Here is a 25,144-nt window from a genome sequence, read left to right on the forward strand (position 1 = left end):
AGTTCTACAAAGGTGCCCCTTTGACATGGCTCGATCATTTAAGTTCTCTATATATCACATTCAAAAAGTGCCAAACTTGACCTATCCAATTGGTTCCACCCATTATACAGTTCCAACTTTGAATTGCGTTTTGATGCAGCATACTGTGCAGTGATTTATTACTTTGAAATTCATAATGAGATATAGCACGGAGAACTATAGGGGCTTCTTGGTGAGCAGACGTGTTGAAAACTCATAGTGAAAAGATTTTGTGTACGTTCATAGTTAGCAGAACTATAAGCATTTCACTGTGAACAGATCTGTGCGAAATTCATGGTGTGCAGAATTGTGGAGAAATAATGGTGAGTAAAACGGTAAGAATATGTTATTGTGCAAAACTGTGGAAAATCCTCCTCGCTTTCTCTCTGCTATACCACCATATTAGGAAACCACCTCTGAAGGGGGCTTGTGGGGTCCTAGATTCCTTCTGACAGTTTAGGCAGCAGGGTGGAACATCTAGATAATGAGACAAAGGGTTCAAGAATACATATGTAGGCACTGCCTACCAGGAGTGATCCCAGAGGCATGAAAGCAGAAGTGTAACAGTTCATACAAATAAAGAATTTGGAAGGTGATGCGGGGAGTAAGCTTAAGGGTTTCTCTCAGTCCATTAGACATGCCAAAGGCCTATAATTTCTGCAATAATTTAAGAGTAAATCACACCTATCGACACTTTTATTCACCTCCAAAGACACCCAAAATTTTGTTGCTGTGCAGATGTCGGGAGGTGGCAGGAGGTGTTCTACAAAAAGCCTGTCTCCCTAATGCAGCAAATATTCATCCATTGACCCTCTTCAGTTGTATATTTTTCATCTAATATCCATTTTTTTACTCATGTTTTTTACCTTTATTGCTAACTTTGTTCCTTCCACAGTGACGCTTGACCGTTATAAGACGGGGAATAGTCACTGAAAAATGAAATTCAAATGCACATCACAGTAAGCAAAAATACATTTGGTAGACTTTTGGCACTTTAAATAAAACATTGGTTTAGTCGCAGGAGGAGTTAAAACACATGCATTCTGCTCTCCCACTAAACCTCTGACGCCTTCCAGTTTGGACTAAATACAGCCTGGCTCAGCTCCCATAGTCTACATTTGAAGGTAGTTCAGACAACTACAAGGGAGATTCAGCAGCATTATTCAATATTTAATCGTCAGCAAGATCAATTAGGGCACTGCTTCAAAACACAACCGATGGGCTGGCTGGAAATATTTAAGCTAGCAGGAGAAGGCTGTTCACGGAAATGACACTTGGCCTCAAAGTCAAATATGGTTATTTAATTTCAGTATGGAAACGTGCTGCATCGCGATTCTCTCAGTTTTGAAGGCCATTTACAGCTTTATTCCCAAGACCTTTAGTAAAAAGATTAAGCCTCCTACATGGGTTATGCTTTCTTTTTGTGCCTATATCCTCTTTTTCTTAAAGAAGTCTTTCAACCTTTTCATTTTATCTAATATTAACATCAGACTAATGGCTGTTATCATTGGCAGGATGGCAAGGACTTGTTAGAAGAAGCCTTCTCTTTTAACTTGGGTAAAGTTGCTACCCACGCCCTGTAGCTTGCACAGGAGTGCGGAAGTAATACACCAGACATGAAAATGGACAACCGAGCTATATGTCACCTTTGGAATACTAATGGGAAGTGTAGAATGGTACCCATGGAAGTTAAAATGAAAGAAGCGAGACAGCAAGTTTTAGCTAGCAAATGGAATATACACATTGAACAAGTAACTTACTCTATTTAATTGTTTCTGGTAGAGACTCTTTTCGGCAGCCGATTCCTCAACCTTTTAATATTCCCCAGGAATTAGACTGGATCCGTTGTCAGGCGTACCCCTGCAGACTGATAGGTAGCACTGTGCTGGTCCACACTGAAGCCGCTCCACTCTGGAAATGGCATGCAGAACCTATATAGGCGCTACTCCCACACGCTGACATCAGTTGCTTTTGAGGGTTGTTTGAGGGTTGTTGACGCTCCCAGACACAGAGCCCCAAGAGCAAATTGCTTGTGACCAGTGTGAGGATTCCTAGATTTTGCATCTTATTCATGGATAGAGTCCAATGCTTGTAACGGGGAGGATGGGAGGGTCAGTAAAGAATCCGCGGTTAGATACAATCTGTCAGAATGAGCGTTACTTAGGTAAGTAGCTATTCTTCTGATAGAGACATCTAGCTGCAGATTCCTCACCTTTGGAATAGATTCCAAAGCAGTACTTATTTGGAGGCGGGTGTATGAATGTACTAAACCAAAAAGTCTTATAGGACAGAGCAGTCAAAGTGCCCCTCTCGGCAAACCTGGCTATTCAAACATTAGTGCTTTGTGAACTTATGGAGTGACACCCCTGTAGGTGGCTGACAGATGTCCAGTACAGGGTCTCTGGGTACTAAAACAGTGGTAGCAGGTTTCGCTGTGGTGAGATGAGGTCACAGCCCTTCCGGAACTGTTTTTTGCTAATGCATAGCAAGTCTTAAAGAGAGCACAATCAAGCAAGAGATGCTCAGCTTTAAAGTGTCTCAAAGGGAGTACACATCAAATATGTGAAAAGCAAACTAAGTTCCATTGTGGCATGACAAAGGGTAAAGGAGGAAACGCATGTTGTAGACGTTTAAAAAAACACACCACGCAGGAACCAGACGGGTCGTTTCACTCACCTTGCCTGGACCAGTGATACTGTACTATATGCCCCAATCCTAACCAATATACTTAATGCTACTTCTGCAACTGATATTCCCAGTTCATGGAAGTGAGCAGTAATTGTTCCTGTGTCAAAAAAAGGGTAATAGGCATGACCTGGCTTGATATAGACCAATTTGTTGCTCAACCTGGTGGTTAAAATTGTAGGTCTGGTAATCCTGCTTCGTATTGAGGAATGGGTTTAAACTAATAATATTCTTTGTTCTACCCAGTATGGGTTTAGGGAAGGGAGGGGCACTATGGAACAATGTGTAAACCTTAATTTGATAATTGGGAAATATGTGGTGGCTAATAAGGGAGCTATATACCTGGCATTCAAGGATTTGAACAGCGCGGTTGACCAGGTGAATAGATCAAAACTGCAGAGTATTCTAACTGATGGTGGTCTACTGCAGCCCCTGGTGGATGTTTTTACAGGCCCTTCACAGCGATGTAAAGGCAATGGTCGGGGGGGGGGGGAGAATGTATGGACTCCTTTAGCCTTCCCAGAGGGGTGAGGCAAGGATGCGTTTTAGTGCCTATTTTATTTTTTATCATAATAACAGGTTAAGCTCCTTTCTGGTAATAAAAGGGAAAGACTTGCCTATGGTGAAGTCGGCCCCAGTGCTATCCCTAATATATGCAGATGATGCTGTACTCCTCTACAGCACCCGGAATGGACTTAAGTGTCTGGTTGATTTATTCGTTGAATTTATCGATGATTTGGGATTAGACACTAATATAAATAAAACACTCTACATTGCCTGTGGAAAGCAAACCTAGACCCATTACCATCAAGGGGAAGACAATCTCCAGGGTTGCCGCCTTCCCGTATTTATGGGTAACCTTTGACCAATATAACTCCTGGGTCCCTTGCCTCACAAGTCGCTGTCAGCCGTTTGATCAAGCCTGTGGCGCACCTTTTAGGTTTGTGGCTTCGGTGGGCAATAAACCAATCCTGCCACTGCCACAGATCTATAAAATGAAATGCTGCTCAGTGTTGATGTATGGTGCTGCTACATGGTGGTGTCTCAAATACCTTAGTATTCACCAGGAGGAGAACCGATTTTGTAGGAGATTGCTGGGCCTGGGACCTGCGTCTTATAGTTTTTTTTGCATGATGAGTTGGGTTTGGATCTTGTTGATGACCATGCCACAATTGCTCCTTTGCTCTTGTGGGTTGCTGTGTGGAGTGGGGAGTTTGCAGCGCTGAACAGGGATGTGATAGAGGACTGCTCGGAGTGTAATAATGACCTTAAAATCCCATAGCTTTGCCCTGTTAATAGTGTGGCCGATTCCCTGGGTTTGCCTCAATTGTTCTCTGTCCCAGCTTGCTTAGCAAAGGTGAAGGTAAAAAGGTTAAGAAAGTGTTCTTCACCCTTGCTAGAGAAAAAAGAGAGAGCATGATCCTGGGGAGACGAGCACTAAGAGCACTTTTACTATTGAAAACATCTATTGGCCCTGAACCATACCTCACTTGGGTCAAAGTGTCTTGGGAGAGATCCATTCTGACAAACGTTTGCTTGGGCACCATTCACTCTCACCTTTGCTTCCCACCCGGGCAGTACGACCCACCTTCTATTGAGCTATGTCCCTGTGATAGTCGCTCTCACCCGACCTTGATACACCTGGTTCTTTTCTGTAAGTTTTATTAGCCCCCTCAACAAAGGTTTTTGCTGCCCATTCTTGAATCCAGGTTTTTTTTTTATCAATATAGGCCTGCATTCCTTTATTTGCAAATGTTGGGTGGCTATGCAGTGTCTAATGCAGTTTGTTCTTTTTTTAAAAAGTGCCTTGTAATGGAATAAAGTTATGAATTCTTAATAGGCATGGTTCTTTACATGTGATTTTAAGTATTTATTTGATTTTGTCATTTTTATTGTAGAATTGTATGCTGATTGTGATATTTATGACTGTATTTTTTTTTTTAATAAACAGCTTAATTGATTTTATTGTTACAACATAATACTAACAGATCACAGCAACACCTCAGATACACTTCAATATACAAATCCCGGGTTGGGCTTCATCAGGACATGTCTTCAATACATTATATTGTCCAAGGACACTTTCTGCAACTATCGCCATATTTCAGGAACTTCACCTTATCAGACATCGCAAGCACCTGTCCATTTCCCCCACACCTTGTTATATTTAGCTGGGCATCCTCTAGCTTTTCCTGCTGGGCACACCAGTCCAATCCCGCCTCCACTGAGCAAGTGTTGGTGCCGCCTCCAAGTTCCAACTGGCTGCAATATCTCGCTTGGCCACCAGGCATGCTATCCCCAGGAAGGTACGTTCCGCTCTGCTGTTCCCCACTCCCTTGAGGACTCCCAAAAGGATTGGCAGCGGGGTTGCAACTACCTCCACGGCCAGGACTCTAGCGAGTTCAGTGCTCACCGCTCGCCAGTAGTCTGGTATGCGTGGACAGGCCCACACCATGTGATAAAAGTCTGCATTGGGGGGTAGCCATGGTCAGGCTTCTTGGGGCCATTAAGGCGTCTCGCCAGTCCTTTTCTTCAATCTGACCCAGCCAGCTCTCCCCCCGCTCTCTGAGACTCGTGAGTGGTGTTGCCGTGTTGGTGATCAAGGTGCAATATATTCCATCCTTGCCCAAGTCACCCATCAGGATTTTTGCCTCTGCCGGACTAAACGCAGGGAGGACTGTACCAGCCTGGATGTGGGCACCTAATGCATGTCGGAGCTGCAAGTATTAATGAAACTAGGTCTTGGAAAGCGAGTACTGCTGCTGGAGTTCCTGGAAGGACAGCATATGGGAACCCACTCAAACATCTCCTAGAAGAGAAATGCCTATGGTATCCCATTTGCGGAAACCCTCCAATGTGGAGACTTCACAAAGCCATGTTCCCCACCACAGTGGGGTTTCCTGGGTGAGATTTAACCACCACCACATCTCCTGTTGCGCTGCCCCCCACCCCGCAAGCACCATTCTCGTCACTGCAGGAGTCTCTCATGGGAGGGGGGCCCAAAAAACAACTCAAGCAGCCTTGGAAAGCCCATCGTCAGGAGTTCAAGCTGGTACGCTGGGTCCGACTACCCATCCCTCAGCCAATCATTAAGTACCAACAATTACCTAGCTAAATAATAGAGATATAAGTTGGACATTCCTAGCCCCCCTCCATGCACGTCACGCTGACAGGTGTGAAGTCTAGGGCGAGAGTTATGCCACAGGAATTGCTGTGCCGCTGCATCCATTTCTTTAAACCATCGCCTGGGGAGCTGATAGGGAAAATTCTGGAGAAGGTAAAGAAAACAGGATAGGATCATCATCTTATACAGTGCTATCCTTCCCAGGACAGTAAGGGGTACGGTCTGCCATCTCTGGAGGTCATCCCTGATCTTCTGGGTGAGTGGTGAGATGTTAAGTGACCATGCTAACTCAGGCTAAAGAGCCACAATGATACCCAGGTACTGGAAGCTGTTACGCCAAATAGGGATGTTGCTCTGCCAATCGTAGCAGTCCCTTGCAGGATGCAACAGGACCAGTACGGACTTGCTGGTTTTAAGCGTCAGGCCCGAAGCCTCAGAGAATAATTTCAACAGCTGTAGACAGAGGGGTCCACTACTGGTTGGGTTAGCCAGATAAAGGAGTACGTCATCGGCATGCAAGGCGATGTGGTCCTCACGACCGGTGGTCCAAGCCCTTCTTCTCTACGGTTGAGACTCTAAGGAAGGACACGTCACGCTATAAGGGGGCCTCCCGCTCCGACTGGGGTCTCAGACGTTCTGCATAAAGTCCTGTGTAATAGGCATACAAGGCGATGTGGTCCTCATGACCTGTGGGCCAAGCCCACCCGTTTATTAGCGGGTCCTCCCTTATGATTTTTGCCAATAGTTCAATTGCTAGGGTGAACAGAAGTGGGATAGTGGACATCCCTGGCAGGTCCTCTGGCATATAAGGAAAGGGTCTGCGACCGCTCCATTCATCTATACACGGGCAGTTAGATTGAAGTAAAGGAGTCGCACCAGTCGTCGATATCTAGGGCCAATCCCTGCTTTTATAAGCACCTGGGAGAGATATGACCAGTCAACTGTATCAAAGGCTTTTTCAAAGTCTATGAGGAGTGCTATGGACGAGGGCAAGGGACGACCGTAGGCCACTGGTGTGTGTGGTTGCAGAAGGCAGTGCCTGGTGCTTTTGGTCGGCATGAATCCACATTGATCTGCGTGGACTAGGGAGGGCAACACCCTTTTCAACCTGGTAGCAAGTATTGTGGATAGAATCTTTATTTCGGTATTGAAGAGTGAAATGGGGCGGTAGACAGAGCAATGTATTGAGGGTGGATGGGACTTTGGAATCACTATGAATGTGGCCTGGTTGAGGTCCAAGGGGAAACTTCCTGTCTGCTCGGCTTCCGCATACAGATTCAACAAGTGCGGGCTAAAAGGTCACTGCACTTACTATAAAGCTCCGCCAGAAACCCATCTGGGCCTGGGGTATTACCCGGGGCCAGAGCACAGCTTCTCTGATCTCTTCTATTGCTATGGGCACATCAAGGTCCTTCTTCTCTACGGTTCAGATTATAGGGAAGGGCACATCGCGCAACAAGGGGACCTCCCGCTCCGACTGGGGTCTCGGACGTCCTGCATAAAGTCCTGTGTAATAGGCAGCAAAACCCTGGGCAATAGCTTGGGGCGTTTCCAGGAGCTGCCTGAGTTGTCGATGATTTCAGGGACAACTCTACCAGCTAGGGGTTGGGTTGCCAACCAGTGAATCAGTTTTCCATTTTTGTCACCCCACCCATATACTTGATCCGTCGAGAAGCACCACATGTGCTTTGCAGTTTCGAGGGTAAGATGACAGATTTCTTCCCTAATTAGGCCTAACTGCCTGGTAGTGGATGCATGACTGGTGGAGAGAGTTGCATTTCTAGACGCAGTGCCTGGGCCTCCAGGCCAGTTATCTGCTGGTTCCTCACACGCTCTTGTACGCGGAAAAGATGCCTGGGTGGCCTTGCAGGTGGCCCATATTGTGCCAAATGATGGCACGGAGCCAAGATTGTGCGTAAATTACTGGGTGAGTTCTTCTCTCTGGGTCTGGACATAGTCACCATCCTGGAAGTACCAAGCGTTCAGCCGCCACAAGGGGCATTGGGCCTTGCCAGTGTCATCAATCTGTATAGGAAGTGGTGCATAATCAGAGATTTCGTATGGTAGTATCTATGCACTCTGACCCGGGGACATCCGGACATCCAGGGCAGGCATGAAAAGGAGGTCTATTCTCACATGCGTATAATGCACTGCCAATGTTTGTGAGTACTGCTGCATTCTGGGGGATGCCAAACCCGCCACATGTTGCAAAGACCCAGCCCATCTGCCCAACGGTGTAACTGCTTAGCTTGGGCATTCCGACTCACTGATGGCGTACCGGTAGCATTGACCTCCAGGTTCATGGCAGCATTAAAATCACCTCCCAGGAGTGTCAAGCCTGAGGGGTTTTGTGCTACGACCCCCTGGAGGGTCTCCAGGAAGCGTTCGAGCACCACAGGGGGCGCATATGCACTCAGGAGATTAACCCGCTGGCTGTTTAGTGTGCCAGACACAGCAACATATCGGCCTGCGGGTCTAGCTTGGTTGCGGTGAACACTATGTGGAATGAACGGTGGAGTAGGACCGCCAACCCACCAGAGCCTCTAGAGAAGCCCATGTGGTATACTCTGTCGTAGCCACCTCGCGAGAGCATAGGGCAGCGGGTGCCCAGTAAGTGTGTTTCCTGGAGCAAATACTTTAGAGAGGGCAAAGCAGCAAATGGCGCCAAAGACCGCGAAGCGTTTAATCTTATCTAGGAGCAAATTGACATTCCAGGAAAGGACCTTTTTAAGAAGCTACAAAGTGTGCGGGGGACGGTGTTTGAATGCATGTAGGGCTTTGTGCGTGACAATTTCCCTAATGGAGGAAAGACGTAGGTAGGAAGGCCCTGCAGGAGGATCGTGTTTGATGGAGACCTAAGGGGTATGTTGTGACCACCTGAAAGAAAAACGTTAATACATATGAAACACAGCCATAACATGACTTGAAAACATTTTGCAATTACTTCCTTATACCTCCCAACTGCTCCCCACCCCATACTTCCATCCCTGAAGCATGTCGCCCATAAACACAACTGAAAGCCCAAAACCAAGGTGTCTGTAACGGTTGTGGAGTGGTGGACCCTTCCATATAGTCGGAATTTTGCAATCATAAGGCCTCTGCCCCGCATCCACTCTCGGTCAGGAGATCTCCCTCCTGTCGCTATTACATCTGTGGGGGATCAATGTTATTTCTAGGTCTTACGGCAGGAGGAAAGTCTGGCTAAGGCGGTCACCTGCTTGGTCTGACAAGGGCTGCTTCTCCTCCGGGCAGCCGGATGCGGCCGGCCTCTCCAGAGCCGATGGTCCTGCTGAGTCCACCCCAGGAGACCAGGCTACATCACTGCACTTCCTGCAGCGGGACCGGGTGTGCCCCCGTTTGCGCCTCAACTCCAGCAAGTCTTGTTGCCCCGGTCTCGGGGACCCTCTGGAAGGGAGGGGGGGGGTCCTTTTCTGGGCAACACAGTGTTCCTTGGTGAGCCAGTCCCAAGCAGTTTCTAGTGAGTCAAAAAATAAGGATTTCCCATCTATTAGGATTTTGAGGCGTGCGGGGAACAGCAGCATATAGGACAACTGCATCACCCTAAGTTTTCGCTTAACTCCCTCGTAGGAGCGACGCTTATTTTGCACCTCTCATGTGAAGTCTGGAAAAATTAGGATTTTATGGTTGTCCCAATGGCCATCCAGCTGTGCTTTCGCTTCCCTGAGGATGGCGTTGCGGTCTTTAAAGTTAAGGAACTTAGCAATCATTGACTTTGTGGGCTCCCCTGGAGGGGGCCTTGGTGTCAGTGCCCTGTGGGCTCATTCGACTGCAAACCAGAGGGACAACTTTTGCTCCGTCACTCAGGATCGAATCAAGTGTTCCAGAAACTCAGCAGCCTGGGTCTTCTCCACTCCTTCTGAAAATCTGACGAAGCGCAGGTTTTTGTGCCTAGAGCGATTTTCGGCATCCTCAGCTCTGTGATGAAGCTCACTTTTACAGGTCAGCAGTTGGGCAACTTTGGTCTTGACGTCTGTGATTTCATCTTCTGCTAAGGAAACCCGGTCATCTACCTCTTTGATGTGGCCCACCGCTGTCCCCAGGTCCTGCCGAAACAGGCCCACGTCATCCTGTACCGTGCCAATTTTGGTCTTGACTGCTAGTTGTAAGGATTGGATAGCCTGCAGGATGGTGTCCAATCCCTCTACCGCAGGGGTCCCTGGTGCCGAGGCACCAGCTCCCCGGGGGGGTCGGCTGAGTGGTGAACTGTTCGATGCGGTGCCGGGACGTGGGTGGCTGTCTGCCAATTTTGTCTTTCCCCATGATGAAACTGTGGGGCTTGGGTTTCACAAGCCCTAGCGCCGAACCTCACTGGCGTACAGTATGGGACTATCACCCTGAGAGCACGGACCGCGTTTTTTTTGCTTCTGAATGGAATGTGCCCCGTGGTCTCATCCAGGAGATTCCGGCTAGTGGCCAGAAGGAGGGATGGGGGGGCGAAGGCCCCCAAAGTTCCTGGGATTGCAGTGGGCTCACCATTGTGTCTGCAGTCTGGTCCTGACCGGGTAGCACCCTTCACCAATCGTCTAGCTTGGCTCTCACCACCACTTCCCAGCCGCCGCTGGTCACCTCCTCACACTATCCAGCACGCGGCATCAGGGAGGGTTGCAGCGCATCGTTCCCTTTCAGGCCCGCTATGCCACCACCTACCTTGTCACCAGGGCCTCACAGCGGCCTCTTCTCATGTGCTTCTCACTTGGCTCACGTAGTTCTGGCCTGCCGGGCCGCAGGCCTCAATTCGGCATCCGCACTTGTGCCGCTGGCCCACTGTCAGATGAGTCACTTCCCCAGTCTTCTCTCCAAGGGGGCCGCACAGCACAGGTGGCCAGATCACCTAGTCCCTCCAACAGCCACTGGGCCCTTGGGCGGCAAGAGTCACACCTCACCTTTCAGCTGGGCCAGATCCGCCAGGCCTGTGCTTCTGGGCAAGCCTTTTGATTGCCCCCCCAGGGGCCAAAGTCTAGGCGGCTCAGTCTCGGAGCACCGTAGCTCCGAGCAACGGCCACAGTTATGCCCTGGTGCTCCTTTGGGCCTCGGCCCCGCTTCCCAGCATGTCTCGTCGCTGTCATCGGACCCGGGGAGATTTTGGCCGAGGCCCCTACCTCATCCAGTCACCAGCCGTGGCAGGCACACTGTCAGTTTGCCGCCTGGCTGCTACGTTGTCTGGTGCAGTGCGATCGCCCGGTCCAGCCGCCTTGAGGACAGCCGGAGCTCCGCACTTGGGGCGTCTCTGGGCCGGCCACTCCCAGCAGGCCCGGTCGGGTTCCACCAGTCGATCTGTGGATCTCTCAGTTATTCCAGGCCACCCCTGGGCTCTCAAGGGCGCTGTGATCATGGTGGAGGTGTTCTGGATGTGGGATGCTGGGGCTTCTAGTGGCAGATGATGGAGGGGTCCGGAACACTCTTAGAGTGCGACCACCATCTTGACGTCTGAAGCCATGTCCCCCATGACGGTATTTTATCATGGTATTTATTCTTCTATGATTATATATTTATAATCCAAATAAAGAACTAATCACAACAGGTGATTTAAATAAGACTGATCTGACAACTGCAAAAAGGGTGAAGGAGCTGAAAAACATATTGCCATTGCTAAAGAAGCACTTTCTTCAGTGGCTGGCCCTGGTGAGAAGGAAGGCCAGAATCAGGAGAGATGTCAGCACCACTGGCATCTTGGAAGTCATCATACCATTTTTCTTCGTGGTAGGGTTGGCCAATTTAATCTCCTGCATCATAGTCATTATCGTAGTCTGTCAAGGAATGCAATGTATGGGAGCTGCTTTGTGAAGGTGGGATGTTAAGTGTTTCAGGTTGTGGTTCGACAGAAACCGAGCACAGCCTTGAGCCCAGAGTCGGAGAACAAAATGGGCACCTCGTCATCAATGGAGTGGCATCTGGGTTGACACCACTGGAACAGGCGTGGATCATGAAGCCAAAGGCAGAGTCAGTACATGAGCCTGGGAAGGCTCAAAGAAGGTTTCAGAGTATCCAACTGACAGCAAGGGCAATCCAGCCTGCGATATCCCAGATGGATGGCCTCTCTGCTCCTTAAGTCATGCAGGCGCTTCATAGGGAACCAGAAGGGATCTTAAGAGTCAGAGCATGGCCTCACAGAGCTCTTGGATCTACCTCAGTGTTCCTGTCGGCTCCAAAAATGAGGGTTGGGGAAATATGGGGATGAGAGTATGCAGCAATTCATGTTTGTATAGTGTGTAGCAGTGCAGTTGCAGTGCAATCTTGAAGCCCTCGCAAGTGGAGCAAGTTCAGCTGGGCAGAAGACAGTTCCCAAGAGATGGGCAAGTAATATACCACATCAAGGAAGGGGTTAAGCATCATTCAAGCCTCTCACAATAGCCCACAGGAGAAAAGACAAGGGAAAGAGGGGCACAGATTAAAGGGAGATCTCCTTATGAAAAATTGCTAAATTGATATCTGGACCTCTTACCTTAACAATCTGATTCTAGGTAAAAAAAAATAAAAAATCTAATTATAATGTAAAATGGTCTCAGTGGTTTTAGGCATGATCACCCAAGACTTAATTCAAACAGTGACAGGAATTAGAGGCTTAATGACAATGACACTTCATGCGAATCCAAGCATTTGCCACTGCCATGGTATGTAATCTTGAAGCAAAAGTTGTATGTACAGATGGGAACCTGCATTTGCTTGGAGTCCTGAAAAGGGACAATAAAGGAGACTGGAAGTGGGTAGTTACATCCCTTCTGGAATTCAATCTCAACATGGAGGTATCACATCTGAAGTTGAAGCAGAGATTGTAATTCTGAAGGCAGAAAGCCAACCCACTGGTCTCAGGTTTATCAGGAAATCAGTGTAATTATTGTAGTTATTTTAAGGGTAAAGACCTTGACACCTCATTCTGCGTCTTGTTTTTCAGTCTTGTTTTTGCAGCATTGTATTTGCTGTTGTTAGAAATGGACTCTCTAGTTGGCAGTCAGTTTACACCCTGTCCAAGTACGGACCCTCACTCTATTCCGAGTAAGAGAGTCACACACTTAGGATAACCTCTGCTCACCCCCTTGGTAGCTTGGCACAAGCAGTCAGGCTTAGCTCAGAGGCAATGTGTAAAGTATTTGTACAAACACATGCAGTAACACAGTGAAAACACCACAAAAGGACTCCACACCAGTTTATAAATATAGCTGCGTCGCTTCTCCAGCCGCAAGGGAAGCACTGTATCAAATTTTTGTGAGACAGGCGCTGCATCGATTTTTCTGCTGCGCACACAACAATGCATGGATTTTCCCACGCAGGTTACCAGCTTCAACTTCTAAGGGCCCAGAGACTGGATTTGGCACCACTTAGCACTTAGCAAGTCAGTACTCTCAGCAGAAAAGCCCAGGTGCTGGCAGGTGAAGTCTTTGATGTCCCTGAGACTTCTTAACAGGAGGCAAGCTTAGTCCAAGCCCTTGGAGAAACATCACAAGCAGGATTTCAGAAAGTAAAGTCCAGTCCTTTCCCTCTTAAGGCAGAAGCAGCAGCAGCAGGCCAGCACAGCAAAGCAACAGGTAGAGTGGCAATGTCCTCCTCAAGCATTAAGCTCTTCTCCTTGGCAGAGGTTCCTCTTGATCCAGAAGTAATCTAAAATAGTAGGATAAGCAGTCCAATATTTACACTCATTTCTGCCTTTGAAGTAAGTAAACATCAAAGGAAAGTCTTTGTAGTACACAAGACCCTGCTGCTTCCTTGCCCTGCCCCAGACACACTCTGGGGGGTTGGAGAATGTATTGTGTGAGGGCAGGCACAGCCCTTTCAAGTGCAAACGTCATCTCCTCCCTCCCACTCTAGCCCAGTAAGACTCATCAGGATATGCAGCACACACCTCAGCACCCTTTGTGTCACTGTCTGGAGCTAATTCACAAACAGCCCAACTGTCAGTCTGACCCAGACGTGTATTCAGTAGCCACGCAGAGGCACAGAATGGTTAAGCAAGAAAATGCCCACTTTCTAAAGGGGAATTTTCAAACTCACAATCTAAAAACCAACTTCACTAAAAGATGTATTTTTAAATTGTGAGTTTAGAGACTCCAAACTCCACATCTCTATCTGCTCCTAATGAGAAATTACACTAAGAATATATTTCTAGGCAATCCCCATGTTAACCTATAGGAGAGATATGCCTTGCAACAGTGAAAAACGAATTTAGCAGCATTTCACTATTAGGGCATGTAAAAAACACCAGTACATGTCCTACCTTCTAAATACACTACACCCTGCCCATGGGCTTACCTTGGGCCTACCATAGAGGTGACTTACATGTAGTTAAAGGGCAGATTTGGCCCTAGCAAGTGGGTACACTTGCCAGGTCGAACTGGCAGTTAAAACTGCACACACAGACGCTGCAGTGGCAGGTTTGAGACATATTTACACAGCTACTCATGTAGGTGGCACAATCAGTGCTGCATGCCCACAAGTAGCATTTGATTTACAGGCCCTGGGCACACAAAGCTCTTGCACTTTAGCCCTGGTCAGCAGTGGTAAAGTGCCCAGAGTCCTGAAGCAGTGCTTAATTTGAGCCAGTGGTTTCCAGTGTGGGCACTTATTTTTTAGGGGCAACACTTATTTTTCTACCTTAGGCATTTATTGCGAGCAAAAGACACTAATGGGAAAGAAAGGAGAAAGAGAAAAACGAAAAATCGTCACAAAGGGATAAAGAAGAAAGCTGCAAGAGTGAGCTGAAGGGACAGGGAGGGGTGTACAGGAATTAAAGAGGAAGGAGATGGCTTCAGGATTACGCTGCCTCAGTATACTGTGCTAGCACATTTAATTGCAGCAGCCATGTGTTTCAGGGGTGAGCTTTGGGCACCGGAACATTTTTATTTAAAAATTAAACACTGTGCTAATGACAGGAAAAACGAAGTTCAGCACATGACCATAACAGGAGGCCAGAAGTCAAAAAGACAGGGGAAACAACGTCAAGAGCTGACAGGTCTAACAGCCGTCAATGAACTATGGTATATAATTGTATAGGCAGGCTCAGTTTATGAAACTGATTATCTTTTTAGAATGCGCTTAGAACTTTAGAAGTTGTCTCTTTAGGAGGTAGCTGGATTAGTCCAATATACTTATTAACAATATGTTTATCAGGGAACAAGTTGTTTGGAAGAGTGAGATTCTGGGATCTAGCTTTCTGACTTTGAGGAGAAAATTGTTAAGGGAGCTGGGAGAGGGGTAGGAGCTAGTTAGGCCAGGAAATAAAAAAATCTGTCTTGGAGGAGTTCACAATTAGTAGACTGAGAACCATTCAGCATAACTGCTGCCCAGCAGTTGGTGATTTATGTGTGGAGATCAAGCCTTTCGTGACATAAATTCTCAAAAACAGGATTGGATTTTGATGCTGTAGAATTACACTGAAGATGACCACTCACTACATGAGAGGACTCCCTATGAATAGTGCAATCCAATCAGTTTGAATAGCTTCTGCTTCAGGTTAAACAGTTTTAATACAAATCATAAAAAATTACAAATTGTATTGAAATGGCTATTGAACCGAATCATTTGGTTCATATCTAAATTTTGTTCCATTGTTTCAACTTTTCTCGCTCTTAACCATTACTCCTAACAAATCCTAACATAACCTATGTTTCTAACACTAACCCTAAATCTAAAACTAGTCTATTCCTACACCTCACGCTAACTGTAACTTTCTTCCTGCACCAGGCCCTCACCCTCCATGCAATTCATGTTTTATTTATTTAGTTTCTTGTTATTTGTTTTTATACTCGTTGCTTTTTCAAACCATTTGGTTTGAACTACATGTAATTCAATCCAAACGATTCAAAATAGTCAGCGATTACCTTTAATGGTGCAATTCCAAGACTTTCAATCAACAATAAATGTTACAGATCTCATTTCCTCATAGCTTTTTAACATGTGTAACTTTCAAGGTACTAAAGTTCTATGACACGTTGGCCCTCTGTTATACACATCTTCACACTACCATAAAATAATGGGTGCTAGATGGTTTGCTGCTATCGTTCATAAAATACTTCAATGCTTCGTTCTCTGAAAAGCCTTCTGCACTATCTGGTCTAGGCAATGTCTCTGCAGTGTCTCAACCACAAGGAGGGCTGAAGCCAATATTAATATCTCAAAGCATTTTTGGAAAGGTAGTAACCAACCTACGCTGGAGAAGGTCGCATGCGATAGAAAACATTAGATTATAACCATTTTAATTCTACTAAAACAATGAATGTGATAGAAATCATGTGATTATAACCATTTGAATTCTGCTAAAACAATAAACTCTACTATCCCACATTTATTATAATGTAAATGAATCGAAATGTAATATGTTACTCTCTTAACCAGTTGAGCACAGATGGGAAAGCCAATGAAGGCTTGAGTCTCGTTTGAGCCAAATATCTGGCTCAGCTCAGGAATGACCGACTTTCTGTTGATTCCATCAGGCGGTCACTGGCAAGGCTTGTGTTTTGGGTTTTGAAGCCAAGAGATATATCTTTGGCTGGGTTTTGGCTTGGCTTGATCTCAGAATTCTCTGGCTTGCTCATCTCTACAGTTAAGTGACAAAGACTAGTGCAATCTGTTGTTTTGCTTTAGACAAAATGCTGGAAAATATATGACACGTAAATAAATATGTCAGAAAAGAAAAGGTAACACTGACAGGACCTAAAAAATAAAAAATGGAGCCTCGCTCAACCTTTTCTTTAAATATGTTGGCCAAGGTATGGTAAAAAGTGCAATTCGTTTAAAAATGGTTAAAGCGTTTAACAAATGTCACCAATAGATCTGTTTTAATTACAAGTATCCTTTTAGCAAACACACTTGGTATATATATATATATATATATATATATATATATATATATATATATATATATGTGTATATATATATATACATATATATATATATATATATATATATATATACATAAATATATATATATATATATATATATATATATATATGGTTAGGACCAACTTTTCCCACAGACTAAGGCCCTCATTACAACCCTGGCGGTAAATGCCGCCATGCTGACACCCGCCAACGTGACCGCAGCGGTATTCCGCTACGGGTATTATGACCCACACTGAGAAATCCGCCACTATACAAACACCCACACAAGTCCGCCAGACCAAAGGTCAGTGATAAATTGGGGGCACCAAAACCCACACCGTTACGCCCACAGGAATAAGCCCACAGTATCAGGACCCACAAATCACCACAGCGGTCTTTCAACCGCGGTAAACCATTGGCGGTACACACCACTGCGCTCAAAATAAACACACACTTACAAAACTATACCACATTGGACAATATAAACTACACACACCTGACACACATACACACACCACACCCACACACTCAGACCACTATAAAACACACACCCACATTACCCACAACTCTTTCAACGAAAAAAAAGATTGCCGACACAGAGACACAAGCCAGGAGCACCCACTCAATCTGAGCAACATAACACCATCACCCATACACCATACACGCACCTCACACCACACACCACAACACATCACCCCACACATCACCCACACATCCTGACACATATCACTCACACCACATCCATGGCACCCCAAAGACACCCCAGGTTTTCAGAGGAGGAGCTAATGGTCATGGTGGAGGAAATCATCCGGGTAGAGCCACAGCTATTCGGATCACAGGTGCAGCAGACGTCCATTGCTAGGAAGATGGAGCTATGGTTAGAGGATCGTGGACATGGTCAACACCGAGGGACAGCACCCAAGAACAAGGGATGACATCAGGTAGAGGTGGAACGACCTACGGGAAAAGGTGCATTCCGTGGTGGCAAGACACCAGGTAGCAGTACAGAGGACTGGCGTTGGATCCCCACCTCCTCCCCCACAACTAACAACATGGGAGGAGCAGGTCTTGGCAATAATGCATCCTGAGGGCCTTGCAGGAGTAGCAGGAGGACTGGACTCTGGTAAGTCAAATCATTACTACTATACCCCCACCCTACCTGCATGCCATCACAAACTCCTACCCCTATCCTCACCCCATCACTCCACCACCTCACATATAACCCACCCACCATCACAACCCACCCATCCCAAAACCAAGCTCTGCATGTAACATCAATCCATGGACCCCCATCACAGACCTGCATGGGCACCCATCACCACAGCATGCTCATTAGAGAGAATCACCAAGCCCACAAAATCACCACGCCACAAGCCTAAGCTGCCAGGGCTATCCCAACCATACAGGGAAACAAACCCATGCACAAGATGGCACCCACAGATACAATAACACTGCATTTTCATCCCTACAGGACCCCTACTCAATGTCACTGGAGAGGAGTTGCCACAAACATCCAGCCCCCCCCCCCCAGAGGAGGCCCATAATGATGACAGCAGCTCTGCACACCTGGATCACGATGACCAACCTGGCACATCAGGGACCTCTGGAAAGTCGGTTACCCTGCCACAGTCCCAACCCACCACAGAGCCTCCCCTCCCCTCAGGAAACACCAGCACAGCATCCACCCAGTGGGCCCATGCCACTGTCCCCAGGACAGGTCAATCAACAGTGTGTCCACCACTACAGGGACCCCAGGCAACCCCACAAACACAGGACGATCAGGGACCTGGGGTCAGTGGCAGTGGGCACACGCTTCAGGGGACAGAAGCACTGGACAACAGGAAAGCTGGGAGGACTGCTGTGCGACAGGGGGAGGACAGGCCCAGGGAACCCACTCTCCAGGAGGCACTCTCCAACATCCTGGGAGCATACCATCATTCCCAGGAGACCATCGGCCAGATACTGTACAAGTTGCAGGAGACCCATCGGCTGCAGGAGGGACAGTACCGGGGATCAGGGAGGACCTCAAAAACATCTACACCATCCTGGTCAACATTGCAGGGGTGCTGGCAGACATGGGCAGGACCATGAGGGAGGCAGTGGCACACCAACGGGACCCTGACACTAGCCAAACCGAAGAACAGCCCTCCACCTCCGCCGGTGCTAGAGGACAGGAGGCCCCGCCACAGGACCAACAGGCCACCGGAACCCCAACCCCTGCAGAAGGAGAACCACCCCGCAAACGGTCCCTGTGATCCAGGCAGAAGCCAGAGAACATTGCCAAGACCCCGCCAGGAAATAAGACTCTCCCGATTGTCACCCTTCTGTCCCACTCTGTCACCCTGTCCACCTTGAACTGCCATTACTCCCCTTCCAATGCCCCATTGGACAATGCACCTGTGATACAAAGAGATGGACTCTAACTGAACATTCCTCCACCATCACCCCAGCCCATTGCACATCTCCCTCTACGTATGAGCACTTAAATAAACACCCTTGGAACAAATACTAATCTTGAGTCTGTCAAATGATTGAATCATGTATTAGTACAACATTCTGAAAACATTGCAAGTCACATATACAGTCATTTATACATTGGTATGACCTTTAGTGGGCAGCAGTAAACATACCAGGAGCCAGAGTGCGCCACAGAGATCTGAAAATAGAGATGCCAAAGGGTACAGTAAGTGGCCATAGACATAGGGAAATTAGGCTGCCATGTACAATGTCCAACAGAAAACTGAAATGTAAAGTGACGTTACAGTGTCTTACCTGTGTGTCACTGGAAGTACTGCTGAATTATATTACTTCTGTTGTCCACATCTTCTTCCTCTGCCTCCTCTTCCTCACTGTCCACAGGCTCCACTACTGCCCCAAGACCATCTCCAGGCTCATCCTCCTGCAGAAAAGGCACCTGGTGTCTCAAGGCCAGGCTGTGCAACATGCAACATGCAACAATGATCTGGCACACCTTCTTGGGTGAGTAGTACAGGGATCCACCTTTCAGATGGAGGCACCGGAACCTAGCCTTCAGGAGGCCAAAGGTTCGTTCAATGATCCTCCTTGTTCACCCATGTGCCTCATTGTAACGTCCCTCTGCCCTTGTCCTGGCATTCCTCACTGGGGTCAGTAGCCATGAGAGGTTGGGGTAACCAGAGTCACCTGCAAATATCGAGGGATACCTGTTAGACACACACTAACCCTTAGGGACAACCCCATACCCAGACATCAACTTATTCTGGGTGGTGACCTTGGGCTCACCTATTAGCCACACCCGGTACCTCTGGAGTTGGCCCATCACATATGGGATGCTGCTATTCCTCAAGATAAAGGCGTCATGCACAGAGACAGGAAACTTGGCATTCACATGGGAGATGTACTGGTTCACCAAACACACCATCTGCACATTCATAGAGTGATAGTTTTTTCTATTCCTGAACACTTGTTCATTTCTCCGGGGTGGGACAAATGCTACATGTGTACCATCTATGGCACAATGATGTTGGGGATATGTCCCAAGGCATAAAAGTCAGCTTTCACTGTGGCCAAATCCTCCACCTGGGGGAATACAATGTAGCTGCGCATGTGTTTCAGCAGGGCTGACAACACTCTGGTCAATACGTTTGAGAACATTGGCTGAGACATCCCTGATGCCATGGGCACTGTTGTTTGGAAGGAACCACTTGCCAGGAAATAGAGCACTGACAGGACCTGCACTAGAGGGGGGATACCTGTGGGTTGGCGGATAGCTGACATCAGGTCTGGCTCCAATTGGGCACACAGTTCTTGGATTGTGGCCCGATCACGTCTGTAGGTTAGGATAATGTGTCTGTCCTCCATAGTCACAAGGTCCACCTGGGGTCTGTACGCCGGAGGATGTCGCCTTCTCATATTTATCCTCAGCGACCGAAGCCTATGGAGGAAAACGGTGAGCAGAGGGTCTTATTCACACATCAGTTGAAATAATGATGCATCTTTTACTTTACAGAAGTAGAATCTGAGAGTCAGTTGCTGTGCCAATGTCTGCTATGACGCAGTTAGGTGCCATGGCCTGTGCCCCCCTGAAATGGCGGCTGCCTGACCTGTGAGGATGGACAAGTGGAAATGAGGTAATTCCGCTGGCGTTGTGCGCTGTTGAAGTAGGAGGCCGATGACTGCCGTGCAACTTCGCATTGGTTATCATTGGGCTCTATGGGTTCCAGAAGCCAATGGCGATGTACACCGGCGGTGATGGTACGCACCACCGCGGACGTGACTGCCATTTTCTATCTGTTCATTCACTTATTACCTGACCTTCAACAGGAGAGGACCTACACTGCAAGTGCTGCTGTGACCTGTGTTTGGAAACGACAATGGCTCATGTGTCTGGGGAAAGGGCCCCTGCCTTCACTGCAGAGGAGTTGGTGAAACTGGTGGATGGGTCCTACCCCAGTACACGTTACTCTACGATCCTCCAGACAAACAGGTGCGTACACTGTAAGCATGATGCGTGGGCCATGAATGTATGGATTGCTGTGTGTGTAAGCCACATGTGGGGGGGGCTGAGGCATCCTGGCCAGGGTGATGCATGTATGGTGGTCAATGTATGTGCGTCACGGGTTGGGAGGGATCTGGTGGGCCATGAGTGAGATGGTCTGGACGGTTAACTAATGCCCTTTTCTGCTGTCTTTTCCATGCAGGTCAGCGCCCATCAGAAAAAGAGTATTTGGCATACTATCGCCAAGGAGGTGCAGACCCTGGGGGTCTTTGACAGGCGGAGCACCCACTTCCGCAAACGGTGGGAGGACCTGTGCCGCTGGGCAAGGAAGACGGTGGAGGCCCTGCTGGGGCTGGCCTCCCAAACGAGGAAGCGGTTCCCCTTCGTACCCTATCCCCCCTGATGTTCCGCATCCTGGCTGTGGCCTATCCGGAGTTGGATGGGCACCTGAAGGCATCACAGCAGCCACAGGGGTTGAGTACAGATTCAGATTCATGACTCTGCGCGCATTAAGGTTTACCTGGGTGGGGGATATGGGCTGTGGGTGCCCCTAGGCCAGGGCGATCATGGCAGGATAGGTCTCTTGTTGGGCAGGCTCTGAAGCACTCCACCCCCAATAGTGTTAGTGATCATCTACTACTGGGCAGGGTCCTGTGGGTTTCAGGTGTGCAGCTAATGGCGTTAGGCATTGTACCCTTTGGGCTGGTGACTATCTTAGTAACTGGTAGTGCATGGTCTAGTGCATAGGGCTGCTCCCTGTGAGTTGTGTAGGCCAACTGTAGTGTTGTTGCTGGCATTGACCAAGTGTATCCTCTGTCTCCCCTCCCTTTCTGTTTTGTCACCCTGTCCTTGTGTGCATTAGCATCATCTGGCGTAGGAGCAGAGGCACCGGCGACGGAGGGAGCTGCATCCCACATGGGCCTGGAAGCCGAATCCACCGATGGTGAGGGCACCAGTGGGTCGGAGGGTGAGGGGAGCACCACGACAGGGATAGGAGGGGACACCACAGACATCGACTCCTCCTCCGATGGAAGCTCCCTGGCGGTGGCGGACACCTTTGTGCCCACCCAAACGACAGGCACAGTCGCCACCCACCCCTACCAGAACCGCCCTACCAGCAGCCCCTCAGCCTGTTTCCCCGGCCCGCTCACCCAGCGGTGGGTGTAGGAAGTTGGCTCTGTATATACTATTTCAAAGTAAGAAATAGTGTGCACAGAGTCCAAGGATTCCCCTTAGAGGTAAGATAGTGGCAAAATTAGATAATTCTAATGCTCTATTTTGTGGTAGTGTGGTGAGCATTAGGCCTATCAGAGGGTAGTGTTAAGCATTTGTTGTACACACACAGGCAATAAATGAGGAACACACACTCAAAGACTTACTCCAGGCCAATAGGTTTTTACATTGAAAAATATATTTTCTGAGTTTATTTAAAGAACCACAGGTTCATGATTTACAGTAAACACTTTAAATGTAAGGTACTTCACTTAGATACTTTAGGAACTTTGAATAAAAGCAATATCATATACAATCTTTGTAAAAATGGCAATAAGTTATTTTTAAAGTGGACACAGTGCAAAAATCAATAGTTCCTGGGGGAGGTAAGTAAAGGTTAGATTAGGAGGTAAGTAAAACACTTACAAGTCTCAGTTCTGGGACATAGGCAGCCCACCGTTGGGGGTTCAAGGCAACCCCAAAGTTACCTCACCAGCAGCTCACAGCCGGTCAGGTGCAGAGGTCAAAGGGGTGCCCAAAAAACATAGGTGCCTATGGAGAACAGGGGTGCTCCGGTTCCAGTCTGCCAGCAGGTAAGTACATGCGTCCTCGGGGGGCAGACCAGGGGGGTTTTGTAGAGCACTGGGGGACACACAAGTAGGCACACAAAACACACCCTCAGCGGCACAGGGGCGGCCGGGTGCAGTGTGCAAAGCAGGTGTCGGGTTTCAGGTAGAAAACAATGGAGGGACCCGGGGGTCACTCTAGCAGTGCAGGCAGGCACGGAGGGCTTCTCAGGACAGCCACCACCTGGGCTAGGCAGAGGGTCGCCTGGGGGTCACTCTTGCATTGAAGTTTGGCTCCTTCAGGTCCAGGGGGCTGCGGGTGCAGTGTTGGTTCCAGGCGTTGGGTCCCTTGTTACAGGCAGTTGCGGTCGGGGAAGCTTCTGGATTCTCTCTGTAGGCGTCGCTGTGGGGGCTCAGGGGGGTCATCTCTGGTTACTCACGGGCTTGCAGTCGCCGGGGAGTCCTCCCTGAGGTGTTGGTTCTCTGGATCTCGAGCCGGGGGCGTCGGTGCAGAGTGTGAAGTCTCACGCTTCCGGCGGGAAACGTGCAGTCTTTGAAAGTTGCTTCTTTGTTGCAAAGAAGAAGCTGGTTTTGAACAGGGCCGCTATTCACTGGAGTTTCTTGGTCGTTTAGTCCAGGGCAGTCCTCTGAGGCTTCAGAGGTCGCTGGTCCCTGTCGGATGTATCGCTGGTGCAGGTTTTCGAAGTTGGAGACAGGCCGGTAGGGCTGGGGCCAAAACAGTTGTTGTCTTCCTCCTTCTCTGCAGGCTTGTAGGTCAGCAGTCCTTCTTGTTTCTTCAGGTTGCAGGAATCTAGTCTCCTAGGTTCTGGGGAGCCCCTAAATACTGAATTTAGGGGTGAGTTTAGGTCTGGGAGGGTGGCTACACCCTCTTTGTGCCTCCTCCCTGTGGGGAGGGGCTTTTGGGGGAATCTTCCAAACTCAAGATGGAGGATTTCTCAAGGTAGGGGTCACATCTGCTCAGGACACCATAGGGGCTGTCCTGACTGGTAGGTGACTCCTCCTTGTTTTTCTCATTATCTCCTCCAGCCTTGCCGCCAAAAGTGGGGGCAGTGGCCGGAGGGGCAGGCATCTCCACTAGATGGGATGCCCTGGGGTGCTGTAACAAAAGGGGTGAGCCTTTGAGGCTTACCACCAGGTGTTACAGTTCCTGCAGGGGGAGGTGAGAAGCACCTCCACCAAGTACAGGCTTTGTTCCTGGCCACAGAGTGACAAAGTCACTCTCCCCATGTGCCCAGTAACATGTCTGGTGTGTGACAGGCTGGCAGAACCCGGTCAGCCCACACTAGAAGTCGGGTTGGTAGACAGGGGGCATCTCTAAGATGCCCTCTGGGTGTATGTTACAATAAATTGCACACTGGCATCAGTGTGCATTTATTGTGCTGAGAAGTTTGAAACCAAACTTCCCAGTTTTCAGTGTAGCCATTATGGCACCGTGAAGTTTGTGTTTGATAAACTCCCAGACCATATAATATTATGGCTTCCCTGTACTTACACTGTCTAAGGTTTTACCTAGACACTGTAGGGGCATAGTGCTCATGCACATATGCCCTCACCTGTGGTATAGTGCATCCTGCCTTAAGGCTGTAAGGCCTGGTAGACGGGTGACTTACCTATGCCACAGGCAGTGTGAGGTTGGCATGGCACTCTGAGGGGAGTGCCATGTCGACTTAGTCATTTTCTCCCCACCAGCACACATAAGCTGTGAGGCACTGTGCATGTGCTGAGTGAGGGGTCCCCAGGGTGGCATAAGACATGATGCAACCCTTAGAGACCTTCCCTGCATCAGGGCCCTTAGTACCAGGGGTACCAGTTACAAGGGACTTACCTGAATGCTAGGGTTGTGCCAATTGTAGAGACAAAGGCACAGTTTAGGGAAAGAACACTGGTGCTGGGGCCTGGTTAGCAGGGTCCCAGCACACTTTCAAATCAAAACTTAGTATCAGCAACAGCAAAAAGTTAGGGGGTAACCTTGCCAAGGAGGCATTTCCTTAAAGTGGGCATCTGCTTTGCCCCAGGCACCTAAGGCCCTGCCCCAGTCAGCCCTGCTGCCCTCAGTGAGGAGGCTATTGACCTCCTGAGATCCATCACTGTTGGGCAGTCAACCATACTGATTGTAATTCCAGGGTATCGAGAGGTATTTGCAACAGACAAATGCATACCTGGAGGGCATTTACTCTGGCGTGGCAGCCCAACAGAGAGCATTTCAGG

The 25,144-nt window shown here is 48.3% G+C and overlaps 1 protein-coding gene across 2 annotated transcripts in view; it reads right to left on the reverse strand.

Moving 5' to 3' along the window:
* The window catches only part of SPTBN4 (spectrin beta, non-erythrocytic 4), a 1,652,494-nt gene that overhangs the window by 1,080,387 nt on the left and 546,963 nt on the right, over positions 1-25,144 (reverse strand). The gene's annotated exons all lie outside the window — the stretch shown is intronic.

The sequence above is a fragment of the Pleurodeles waltl genome, chromosome 9 (assembly GCF_031143425.1).
Source record: "Pleurodeles waltl isolate 20211129_DDA chromosome 9, aPleWal1.hap1.20221129, whole genome shotgun sequence".
Taxonomy (NCBI): Eukaryota; Metazoa; Chordata; class Amphibia; order Caudata; family Salamandridae; genus Pleurodeles; species Pleurodeles waltl.